At 36.7% G+C, this 12,203-nt stretch overlaps 1 long non-coding RNA gene across 1 annotated transcript in view; it reads left to right on the forward strand.

Annotated features, from left to right (window-relative positions):
- Nucleotides 1–523: 523 nt before the first annotated feature.
- Nucleotides 524–12,203, forward strand: part of LOC132519948 (uncharacterized) — a 364,455-nt gene continuing 352,775 nt past the window's right edge. The window contains exon 1 of the long non-coding RNA XR_009540388.1: nt 524–666. This is a non-coding gene — a long non-coding RNA (uncharacterized LOC132519948). The remainder of the gene's footprint in view (nt 667–12,203) is intronic.

The following is a 12,203-nucleotide window of genomic DNA, read 5'->3' on the forward strand; positions in this document are numbered from 1 at the left end:
TTTGTTGTACACCTGAAACTAACATAACATTGTAAATCAACTATACTTTAATATAAAATAAAAATTAAATTTAAAAATGTCCTTGCTGAATCAAATCTTAACTTTTTATGGAATGTTTTCTAGGTTCTTGTCATTAAGTGCCATACAGGTGCCCTTCCATTTCATATTTCACAGACGGGGAAACAGAAGCATGCACTTGTTCAAGGTCACAATTAGTGAGAGGGAGCCTGGATTTGAACTCAGGCAGTCTAACACCAGAGGCTGCTGGCACAAAGCTCCCATGCATGCTCTGGAATGAATAGTCAGAGTGACATCCGTTTGGCACTTTACAGTTTAGGGTTGCTCTCATAGTCAGTTCTAACATCCTCAAAGTAACTTGGTGAGATGGAGGGAGGGGAAAATCTTATTATTGAATAAATGAAAGTTAAGTGAATTCATGAGGAAACACAGCTAGTAAGTGGCAAAACCACACAAAGCCACCATCTTCTGAGTTACAGCCCTGTGTTCCATTTCAGTCTTGTTTCCTGTGAGTCCAGTTGTCTGTCTTACTGCTCAAGAAGATAGAATGCATCAGCAAGTGGCTGGAGAGGCGGGCTGTGGAAGAAGCAGAAATACCTCTTGACTAGCTGGACATGTTTCCTTGAGGGATTTAGGAACTTCATTCTGGTAAGACTATAAGGTGTTTGTGGGTCAGACTTACTTGTGAAAGCTAATGTGAATGTGAATACGAATAGTCTCTTTTATTAGTAATCATGAATGCTCAATATTTAGGCACAACTCACATGTAAACAAATGATTGGTTTGTTGATTTTAGATGTAAATGAAAAGTAATCTATTGACTTATCTATTCACCATTGCTGGGGACATAAACTGGAATCTGTCCTTAGGCATAATGTCAGGGATCCCTCTACAGTCTAACCACCCCAGCCTCTTTAGAGGCCTCTATGGTTCATTTACTGAGGAGGATAAGATTTGCCCTCTTAATAGGAGAATGGAAAAGAGAATGATGGATATTGAATTTCTGTAGGTGTTTGTCTAACCTAATCTCCTACCACACATAGACTCTTCTTTGGTGGCTGGTCTCCTTAGATAGGAGAGACTCATGAAAGATTTCAAAGGAACTGAAAACGAGATTGATAATAAGCTTCATACTTGTGTTCAGCTCATTTCAGTTTAGAAAAAGAAAAGTGTCGGTGCCTCTGACAGATACTACCTTGTTTGAATTTTATGAGTCCTAGGCAAGGTTGGCCTGTCATTTCTCTGCCATTATACAAGATTGGTTTTCTTGCCAAGTTTCACCATTGCTAATATAGACTCTGAAGCAGCAAATACCACAGAGGATTCGTAGATGAGACATCTTCTTTTTTGTAAGTAGACGTGTTTATTTATGCAGAAGGTGAAAGTATATCCTCAGTGTCACCAATATATTTAGTTCCTTAACTTCTAAAATAAGCACTGTTTTGATAATTATAACAGAAGCACCTACATTTTTCCTGTTTAAAGAAGGGACTAAATTAGTAGTTCTTGTCTATAGTATTAACTAACATATATTAACTATTAATTTATAATAAATATAAATGTGTATTTAGGACTCTCTACATGCAATGTGATATTCTAAATATTTAATCCACTTTACAACTCTATGATAAATACTATTATTGTTTTCATATTAAAGGCAAGTAAACTGAGGCACAGGACTGTTAAGCATCTGGCTTAAAACTGCAGAGCTAATGATAGAGCCAGAATCCCAGGGGTCCTGATATTAACTGTGCTAAAATGTTGTGAGTCTAATGACTTTGTCTCCACAAAACTGGAAAAGACTTCTGAGAAGTGGTGGGACATTATAAAAACCTACTAAAGATGGGAGAAAATTTAGGAAAACGGAGAGCTAGAGAACTTACAAAGTTTGTAAATGAACGCTCTCTTGTATAGCTTTGAGGGATTCTTCTCCCACTTCTCTCTGACCTTAGGGTTTCAATGAAATCTTGAGCAGGGTCTCTCGATGTAGCAGAGGCATGATGATGTCTTAGGTTTATGAGAAGCTGATGGCTTTGTGCTAGCATGGTTTTCCTGTTGGTCTTACTGAAACCAGCAACCATAGATTCCAACTGCTTCATTCGTGCTCACTGATGACGCCCCTCTTCTCAGTCAAACACCATACAAATGGATACCATTCCTTCGTTGTTCCCTTTCTCCCTTCCTTCCATTCTCTAGGTCAATGAAATTAGTTAAACGAGCCTGATTCTGTGCCAGGGGTTGATGATTAAATAAATACATATGTAAATAAAATAAGACAATTGTTCCTGACCTTTAAAAAGACTCAAATGTGGCTTTAAAAATGGCCATCTGGGGAATTCCCTCGTGATCCGGTGGTTAGGACTCAGTGCTTTCACTGCCAGGGCCCAGGTTTGATCCCTGGTCAGGGAGCTAAGATCCTGCATGCCACTCAGTGTGGCCAAATAAAAAAACAATTTGAAAATGCCGTCTGTTCGTAGTATAAGTAGGTACAAAAGAGGGAATGCTTACCTCCACCTGGGGTGTTGGGAAAGGCTTCATAGAAGAGGTTAGTACTTGAACTGAGTTTTAAAAGATGTGTAGGTTGGGGGTGGGATGGTCAGAGGAAAATGAGAAGAGCATTCCAGGAAGAGGACTCATCAGTAAGAGTAGCAAAGGATTGGAGGAGGAAACAGTAGGACTTGAAGGAAGTGAAGGGAAGATTTCCTGGATGGGGCAAGGGTGTCGGGTGAGGCCATTAGAATAATGCTGGAGAAGTAGGCAAGGGCCAGACCAGGTATGACAAAGAAAGGAAAATCACCGAAAAATCCACCTCCAGGACCTAAACCCAACACAACATCTGTATATGGTGATCTTGTTTTAAAAATTCTCTGCAGTTCATCAGATAATATTTGAACTTCAGGGCTTCAGGCATAGTGGATAGTTTTATTAACATATTTTGTGGTATTTTATACACATCCTGGCTAGATTAACACATCATCTTCTATGAGGAGAGTAGCTAGTGTGAACTTAAGATCAGTTTGATCTTTGATATAAGGTGTAAAGAATTTTTTTAATAATCACCCCAGAGCTTTTGTATAACACCTGTTTTCAGTTCTAATTTAATGCAAAATATGTTACTGAGATTCAATATTAATGCCAGCATTATTTCATTCCAAATATTTCCATCCAAGTACTCTTTTTAAAAACGATACATAGTGCTTACTATATGCCAGGCATTGTTCTAAGCATTTTACAAATATTAAATCATCCAATGGTCTAACAACACAATAAGAGGTAGGTACTGTCATTATCGCTATTTTACAAATGAGGAAACAGTAGTTGAGTAACTTGCCTGAAGTTACAAAGCTGGTAAGTGGTGGAGCTGGGAGTTGAGTGCAGGCATCTTACTTCAGAGATGCTAGACCATGTCTTTGTTTTAAATTATCATTTATCTACTCTTTCAACTTACTTTTTTTCCAAACTAAATTATTAGACAGGTTTTGAAGTTCTTTTGGTCACTTGTTTAACTGGCATCACACTATATTTTATAAACATTTCAATACAAAGATTACATTTTCATATATTATATACGACATTTATTTTTAGGTTATAGTTCTTGACTCTGGCTACACGTTAGAATTATCTAGGGAGCTGTTTTTTAAAAAAAATATATTGTTGGCCTGAGACGTACCTCCAAGAGATTCTGATTTAATTGGTTTGGGTGAAGCCTGGACATAGTATTTTAAAAACTCCCCAGGTGATTCTAATGTCATCCAAGGTTGAGAACCACTGATATAGATGGATCATTTATTGATTACTTTAGGCACTATGCTACGTATTTTAAACATCATTTTTAACATTTTTGTCATTTCACTTGACAACCTGATTAGATAGGTATTATAATTATTGGTGTTTTACAGATGAGGACACTGAGGAACCAGGACGTTATATAATTTGTCCAAGATCACACAGCTAGTAAATAGCAGAGACAGGATGTATGAGGTAAAACCACATTTTCTTAATCATAATGTGGTTGAGCATCCCATAGCATAAAAATAATTAATATACTGTATCATAAATTAGTTGATCAGCATTCTGGAATCTATTTTTATTAATTAATTAATTAATTTTTGCTGTGCTGGGTCTTCGTTTCTGTGCAAGGGCTTTCTCTAGTTGTGGCAACCGGGGGCCACTCTTCATCAAAATGCGCGGGCCTCTCACTATCGCAGCCTCTCTTGTTGCGGAGCACAGGCTCCAGATGCACAGGCTCAGTAGTTGTGGCTCACGGGCCTAGTTGGTCTGTGGCAGGTGGGATCCTCCCAGAGCAGGGCTCGAACCCCTGTCCCCTGCATTGGCAGGCAGATTCTCAACCACTGCGCCACCAGGGAAGCCCTGGAATCTATTTATTTTATATGTAGGTGTTAAGATGCTGAAAATTTTAAAAATTTAACTACCTTTCCATTCAGTTTCTTAAAAATACTTTTCAAACCAAATTATGTGTAGTTATATACATTTTTATATTATATAATATATTGTTATATATGTCATGCATTTGTTATATTAGTAGACTTTTTATTCTTTTGTATTTCTGCATATGAATACATAAAACATTCTAAATAAGTCTCCAAATACATAAATACCTTATTAAGACTACTGGATGTTTTCTATTACTGAGAAGAAAGTGATACAAAAGCAGTTTATTCTTAGTAGAAAAGGTTTGGGTTATACTGTGTGAAGAATTTTCTAACCGTAAGCAGCATCTTCTAGCTAATATACTTTGAGCATATTTGCTACATGCAAAGTGAAGTGTCTTCTACTTTCCATGCATTATTTCAGTAATACATTTAATGCATTCATTCATCTCAACCCATCTATATATAGAGTCTGTCATACAGAGTGAAGTAAGTCAGAAAGAGAAAAACAAATACTGTATGCTAACACATATATATGGAATCTAAGAAAAAAAAAAAGGTCATGAAGAACCTAGGGGTAAGATGGGAATAAAGACACAGACCTACTAGAGAATGGACTTGAGGATATGGGGAGGGGGAAGGGTAAGCTGTGACAAAGTGAGAGAGTGGCATGCACATATATACACTACCAAACGTAAAATAGATAGCTAGTGGAAAGCAGCCGCATAGCACAGGGAGATCAGCTCGGTGGTTTGTGACCACCTAGAGGGGTGGGATAGGGAGGGTGGGAGGGAGGGAGACACAAGAGGGAAGAGATATGGGGACATATGTATATGTATAACTGATTCACTTTGTTATAAAGCAGAAACTAACACACCATTGTGGGGCAATTATACTCCAATAAAGATGTTAAAAAAAAAAAAAAAAACTCCCGTGCTCATGTATCATGTATCTCAGGACTCCTTTCTGAAATATGAATTTATTTATCCAGCTGCCTACTGATAGCTTCACCCAAATGTTTCATAGATAACTCATATATAACATTTCCAAAAAGAAACTCAATTTTGCTCCATTTTTTTCTTCCCTCAGTCTCTTTTATCTCAGTGAATGGCTCCATCATCTATCCTGTTGCTTCAGGCCAGAAACCTAGAACTCATCCTTGATTCTTTTTGCTGTCCTTCAAAATGGGCTTGATGGTTTCATCTCCAAAATGTGTCTCAAGTCCATCCACTTGTCTACACAGCCACTGCTACCACTATAGTCCATTCATCAGTGTATCTTGAACAGACCATTACAATAGCCTTATTACTGGTCTCCTTGTTTCTTTCCTGTTCTCTTATGATCCATTCTCCACCTTTCACCCTGAAGCCAGTGTTGCAGTTAGGGTCACTATTCACTTGCTAAAAAATCTTTCAATGCTTTCCTTGCCTTTGCCTACCAGGTCCTGTATGATTTACTGTCAACTCCCATCACTCTCCCCCTCTCTCACTGTGTGCAACCACATTGGTCGTTCAGTTCTTCAACCACTCCAAAAGTCTTCTTTGGCCCAGCAGACCCTTCTCCCGACTGCATGGCTGGCTCCTCATCTTTCAAGTCTCATCTGAAATGTAATTTCCTCAAGGAGACCTTCATGGACCATTTTCTCCAAAATGCCTCCTTTCCCAGACCATTCTTTATTTCCTTATTAGCACTTATCATCACTTATAAGATTTAATTTATTCACTTATTTTATTGTCTATTTCATTGAATGTAAGATCCACGATGGACTCATATCTGCCTTGTTTTGACTTATCTCCAACTGGTTCCTTAGCATATAGCACAGAATATGCTCACAAAAGAATATATTTTAGTTCTATGTTAAATGAATATAAATGTCATGAATCTTTGATATGTAATAAAAAACATAGTTATTTCTTCCTGAGATCTTAAAAGAAAATTCTAGTCTAGTGTTTCCCAAACTGTGTTTTATGCAGTGAATTAAGGAAAGAAAGCAAGAGCCAAATTTCTGTTGCCAAGATTTTGCTGTTACTGTTAAGTCTATATATAAACAACAACAAAAAAGCCACAGTTTCTATGTCCACCATCATTTTACCAGACAGAATGATGGAGAGTTAAAGGCATTATAGGCCAAAGACACTATAAAGGTGTAGAAATGGAAATAGTGTGATAGCTTTGAGCAAATAGTAAAATTATTAGAAGAGAGTGACCAATAAAGAATTTGATAGGTTTATATAATGGAAAATTTTATATACTATACAAAAGCATTTGAATTTTATCCTATAAGAAGTGAGGCACTCTATAGGATAAAAGAGCTTTAAGCAGGAAAATGACATGCTTCAATTTGCATTTAAAAATTATCATTTTGTAGCCAATGTAGCAAATGGCTTGGAGGGAGATGAGACGCAAATCAAGAAATCCAGCTAGAAGGTTGTTATAATCTATGAGCAAGATGGCAGATCTGGCTTGAAGTAAGCAATGACACTGAGGACAAAGGGGAAGGAACAGGTCTCTCCTATGAGCTTTTCTTGGAATGATTTCTGTGAAGCTCCAACAAAGTCGTATTTCCAGTTTCAGCTTATATCATCCACCTATGGACTTTAGAATGAATTTCCATATTATTTACCTGTTGGCTTCATAGCTATCTTTTTTGATGACTATACTAAAAACCCCCACTAAACAAACTATAGAGCCTTCATTGTGAGGATTAAAAGAAGAAATGGATATGAAAGCACTTTGCAAAGTACTATACAAATGGAAACTATTTTTATTACTACTAAGTCAATTTAGTGTACAAAGAGAAAAATCACTTTCTCACATGTATGCTCTCATAAGCCAAGTCCCCAGGCAGGATGAATCACTCTTATAACCATAGCACTTTTTTGTACTTCTATCATAACACCTCCATTAATTATAAATTGTTTATGCATTGGTTTTTCCTTGTAGGGTATAAATCCTTTAGAGACGGAGAGAGAGTCCTATGAATCTTTGCAACCTGGTTTGTGGTAGACAGTAAGAGCTCAGTAAATGTTAATTGCATGCATGAATGAACAATTAGTTCCCAGGAAATGATAAAGGCAGATAGTAGGGAGCTGATGGGGACTTTAAAAGTAAAATAAATAATACAGTAAATGTGTTAAAGTGAAATGATTCAGAGTGATTGATGATCATATATTTTCTTTTAGTCAGAAGATGTATATAGATTTACTATATTGCCAAAATACTGTATTAACCTACTCTTAGTAAAATTAAATATTTTGTAACACTGATAATTAAACATCCTTTTACAGTATTGTATTCATTTATCTATTCATTTAGCAAATCTCTTTCCAATGTCTGGTAAGTACAAAGCACTGTGCTATTGGTTTTATTTTTTTAAATTTTTTCTGTATCACCCTAAGTGTCCAGCAACAGATGAATGGATAAAGAAGATGTGGCACATATATACAATGAAATATTACTCAGCCATAAAAATAAATGCGCTATTGGTTTTAAATAGGCATGCCCCTGTCCTCATGAAGTTCCCTATCTAGTGGGGGGGGGCAGTGGTGAGGGGAGGAAGGCCTGCTCCATGCCAAACACTATCCTTGAAATTTTACATATTTTATAATAATAATTACCATTTACTGAGTACTCCTATAGTCATAACAACCCTGTAAAGTAAGCATTATTATGCCCGTTTTGCAAAAAAGAAACCTAAGCTAAGAAAAATGTTATTAATTTATTTGAGATCACAGAGCTGGGAAGGGACTAAGGAAGGCTGATTGATAACAAGGAAGAACATAAGGATTATTTTTTATTTGAGAATCTAGGTTCTCTTGCATCATTCAAGTTAATTCAACAAATATCAATGGAATGCCAACAAGGACAGATATGTAAAATTATAGTGAATTATAATAATAAAGTCCCCACCCTCCTGGGGTTTTTGATTTGGTAGAAAGAGTTAGAAAAATAAACATAATCATAAGGTGGGATTTTAACCAAAGGTTGACAGGTCTTTGGGGGAAAATGGCTTTCAGGAACTGAGCATTATCAATGTGTGATATGAAGAGCATCCTGGGTTTGGGGGTCAGAAGACTAATTTAAAGCTAATTCTCCTTGTTGTGGGACTGTGGGAAAGACACTTAGGTTTCTGGGCCTCACTGCCCTTATTTGTTAAATATGGAAATAATAGATTATGTGTCTACTTTATTTTAAGTGTTAATGGGTGGAGATAAGGGAAAGCATTTTCTAAAATGCAACACAGATTTGTGATAAAGAAAGCCAATTTCCTAGGAATATCTTTTTGGTATAAGAGTCTTCAAATAAGAGAAAGCATAGAGAAATGACTTATAAGTCTTTATCCCTAGTATATAATGTGGTGCCTGTCACATAGTAAGTACTTAATAAATACTTATCAAGCTTAGTTCCTGAATGGCAGAAGGAGACCAGAGGAAACCAAATCTCTCCTCCAGCTAGTGGGAAAGATATATTGTACTCAACTTCTTGTGACCTTTTCAACACATCAAGTAGTTGTCAATAAATGTATTAGTTATAATCCAAAGTTCCTTTTAAATTGGGTACTTTTATTTGTTTGTTCATTCAGTTGTTTGTCAGAGATGTATATTTGTGACTGTGTGTGTGTATCTGAAAGAACATATTTGGGGGTTGTGATGACCTGTTTTCATATCTATTTGTTTCTGTTAGGTATCTGTTTGTTCCTTTCTACTGGTGAGTGCTCACAGCATACAGCACTCTTGGGGTCAAGAATAGAACCATATATTCTCCATGGATGTTTATATTTCAACAGGTATTATAGAAATAGGCTTATGGGATAAAGTTGAAACCTGGTAATGCTATGCACTAGCCAGAGAGAGGATTTACTTGAGGAAATCTGGCTTACTTAACACCATGAAACCATACACCCATAGGCAGTTATCTGTCTACCTACCAAGACTAGACTAGCCTTAGCTTGGATCCTTAGCTAGACATGTACATGCCTTTGCTACGATATGACAAATGAACACCACCTACAAATCTTAATCTTGTGTTTAATTACAATGTTAATATTAGTAAACATCATAAGAAGTCTTTTTTCTAGCTTTAACATCTCATTTAATGTCACTCAAAATTGTCTTTATAATAAAATGTTATAAAAAATGAATGTTCAGAACTTCATGAAGATAGAATAGATGATCTTTCTTATTCCAAGTACTTTCTTAGTACCAAGTACTACTAATAAGCCTGGACATTATATATAAAGTAAACATAGACCATCTAAAAGGTAGAGAGAAGACAAACTGTCTTGGAACCTTGGAACCATAGGAACAATAAGGTCGTGAGATCCTTGGGTGTCCTTTTTGCCTTATCTATCTGAAAATTGGAGCTGGAGAAGGTAGAATCTGCAAACGCCACAGGTGCAGACCAGAAAAAAAGCCCCAGCAAAAACTTGCTCTCTGTAGCCAAAGGACCAAGAAAAAGGCAGGCTCACATCACAGAAAGCTTTTAGACAATAACCACTCTACTAGAGCCAAACACCACAGAAAAAATTGTGACCCCACCTTCACCTATGTCAGCAAAGACCAAGAGGGTAGCCTAGAGTTCCACCCTCGTTAGGCTGTAACAAGGTACCTCTCCACCCCCGGGTGGTGTCAGAGAGGGCTGAGTAGGGAGATGGTACTTTCATTCCTGCTGAGTAGTCATGAAGTCCCTTACTCCATCTACAGTGTCAGGCGGGCCCTGTGTGAAACCTGGACTTTCACCCATACCTTGCAGTATGTGTGAAACCTGGACTTTCACCCATACCTTGCAGTAATGAGGTTCCCCTCTCCCTCCCCATTGGGCTGATGTCAGAGGAGACCTGGTGATGAGTCAAAACTTTACGCATCACCAGTGATGAGTGGTTTTCACACTCACTACCAGTATCCAGTGGTCATGGGGCCATACAAGCTCTGTGGTAACATAGGAAGACATGTGTGGAGCAGTAATGAGGCACTCTTACTCCTCCCAATCAGAGTGGTGTCGGGGAAGGGAGGCCTCATTCCTCCCATTTCCTCTCAGTGGTACTGTGGAGTCCCCTGACCATCTCAGGTGTCAGCAGAGACCAAGTGAGGAACTTGAGCTTCTACCCCCACCTGGCAGCAATGGGGCAACATCCTCTCTTCCCCTGCCACAGCAATATCATGAAACACAGCTAAAACAGAAAGTTGAAATAAAATCTGTAGTTTTTAAACAAAATACCAAAAATGTTCAGGTTCCAGTTGAAAGTGATTCATCATACCAAGTCCAGGAAAATCTCAACATGGGAGAGTAAATACAATAAATGCTAACACAGAGATGACAGAGATATTAGAATTTGGGAAATCTTCAGTCATTTTTTTTTTTCAGCTTTACCTTCTTTCTCCTCTTCTTTCCATATTCTGGTAACACGAATGTTAGAACTTTTATTATAGTCATATAGGTCCCTGAGTGTCTGTCTGTCTGTCTCTTTTTTAGTTTATTCTCTCTGTTGTTCAAATTGGGTAATTTTTATTACTCTTTCTTCTAGTTCACTAATTCTTTTATCTATTCCTTCCATTCAGATGACAGAAATTTAAAGCAGCTAGCATAAAAGTATTTCAGTGAGCAATTACAAACATGATTGAAACAAATGAAAAAAAAAACCACAAAAAAACAAAAAAAACACAAAATAGAGGCTATAAAGAAACCTAAACTTTAGAACTTCAAAATATAGTAACCAAAATAAAAAACTCAATGGTTGGACTAACAGCTGAAAGGAGGGGTCAGAGGAAAGAAGCAGTAAACTGAAAGAAAGAACAATAGAAATTACCCAATCTTAACAACAGAGAGAAAATAAACTAAAGTAAAAATGACCAGAGACTCAGGAACCCATATGACTATAACAAAGCACCTAATATTTGTGTCACTAGAATACTAGAAGGAGAGGAAAAAGAGGTTGAGACTGAAAAGTGTTTAAAGAAAGAATGGCTGAAAACTTCCCAATTTTGGCAAAGGACATAATCCTATAGGTTCAAAGAAGCTGGATGAATTCCAAACAGGATGAACTCAAAAAACTCATGCCAAGACACATTATAGTCATACATCTAAAATTAAAGAAGAAAAATTCTGAAAGCAGTGAGAGAGAAATAAAACCTTACCTATACAGGAAAAACTGTTCAAATGACAGCAGATTTCTCATCCAAAATCACAGAGGACAGAAGGAAGTGACATAACATTTTTCAAGTGCTGAAAGAAAAAAACTGTTAAATCAGAATTCCAGATCTTTAAAATTATCCTTCAAAAATAAATATTCAGACCTTCTAAGATGAAGGAAAACTAAGGGAATTTGTCACTAGGGGAATTACCCTAAAAGAATGGTTAAGGGAAGTTCTCTAAACAAAAAGAATCTTGGAAGATTGAGAAAGAAGAAAGAATTAAGCAAAAATATGGTAAATAGAATAGACTTTCCTTTGCCTTTTGAGTTTCTAAATTATGTTTGATGGTTGAAACCCCAAATTATAACATTTTTCTGATATTGTTCTGATGGTATGTAGAGGAAATACTTAAGACAATTATATTATGAATGTAGGAGGGTAAACTGACATAAGGAGATGGACATAAATTTTCTATACTTTATGCTAACTGGTAAAATGTTAACACCAGTAAATTATGATAAATTATGTACATATCACATGGAGCAGCCACTAAAAATCTCTACAAAAATATACACTCAAAAACATTGTAGGTAAATCAAAATTGAATTCTAAAAATGGTTCCTGTATCCCACAGGAAGATAGGGAAAGGAAAATAGAGAAACAG

The sequence above is a fragment of the Lagenorhynchus albirostris genome, chromosome 4, assembly GCF_949774975.1.
Source record: "Lagenorhynchus albirostris chromosome 4, mLagAlb1.1, whole genome shotgun sequence".
Classification (NCBI taxonomy): domain Eukaryota; kingdom Metazoa; phylum Chordata; class Mammalia; order Artiodactyla; family Delphinidae; genus Lagenorhynchus; species Lagenorhynchus albirostris.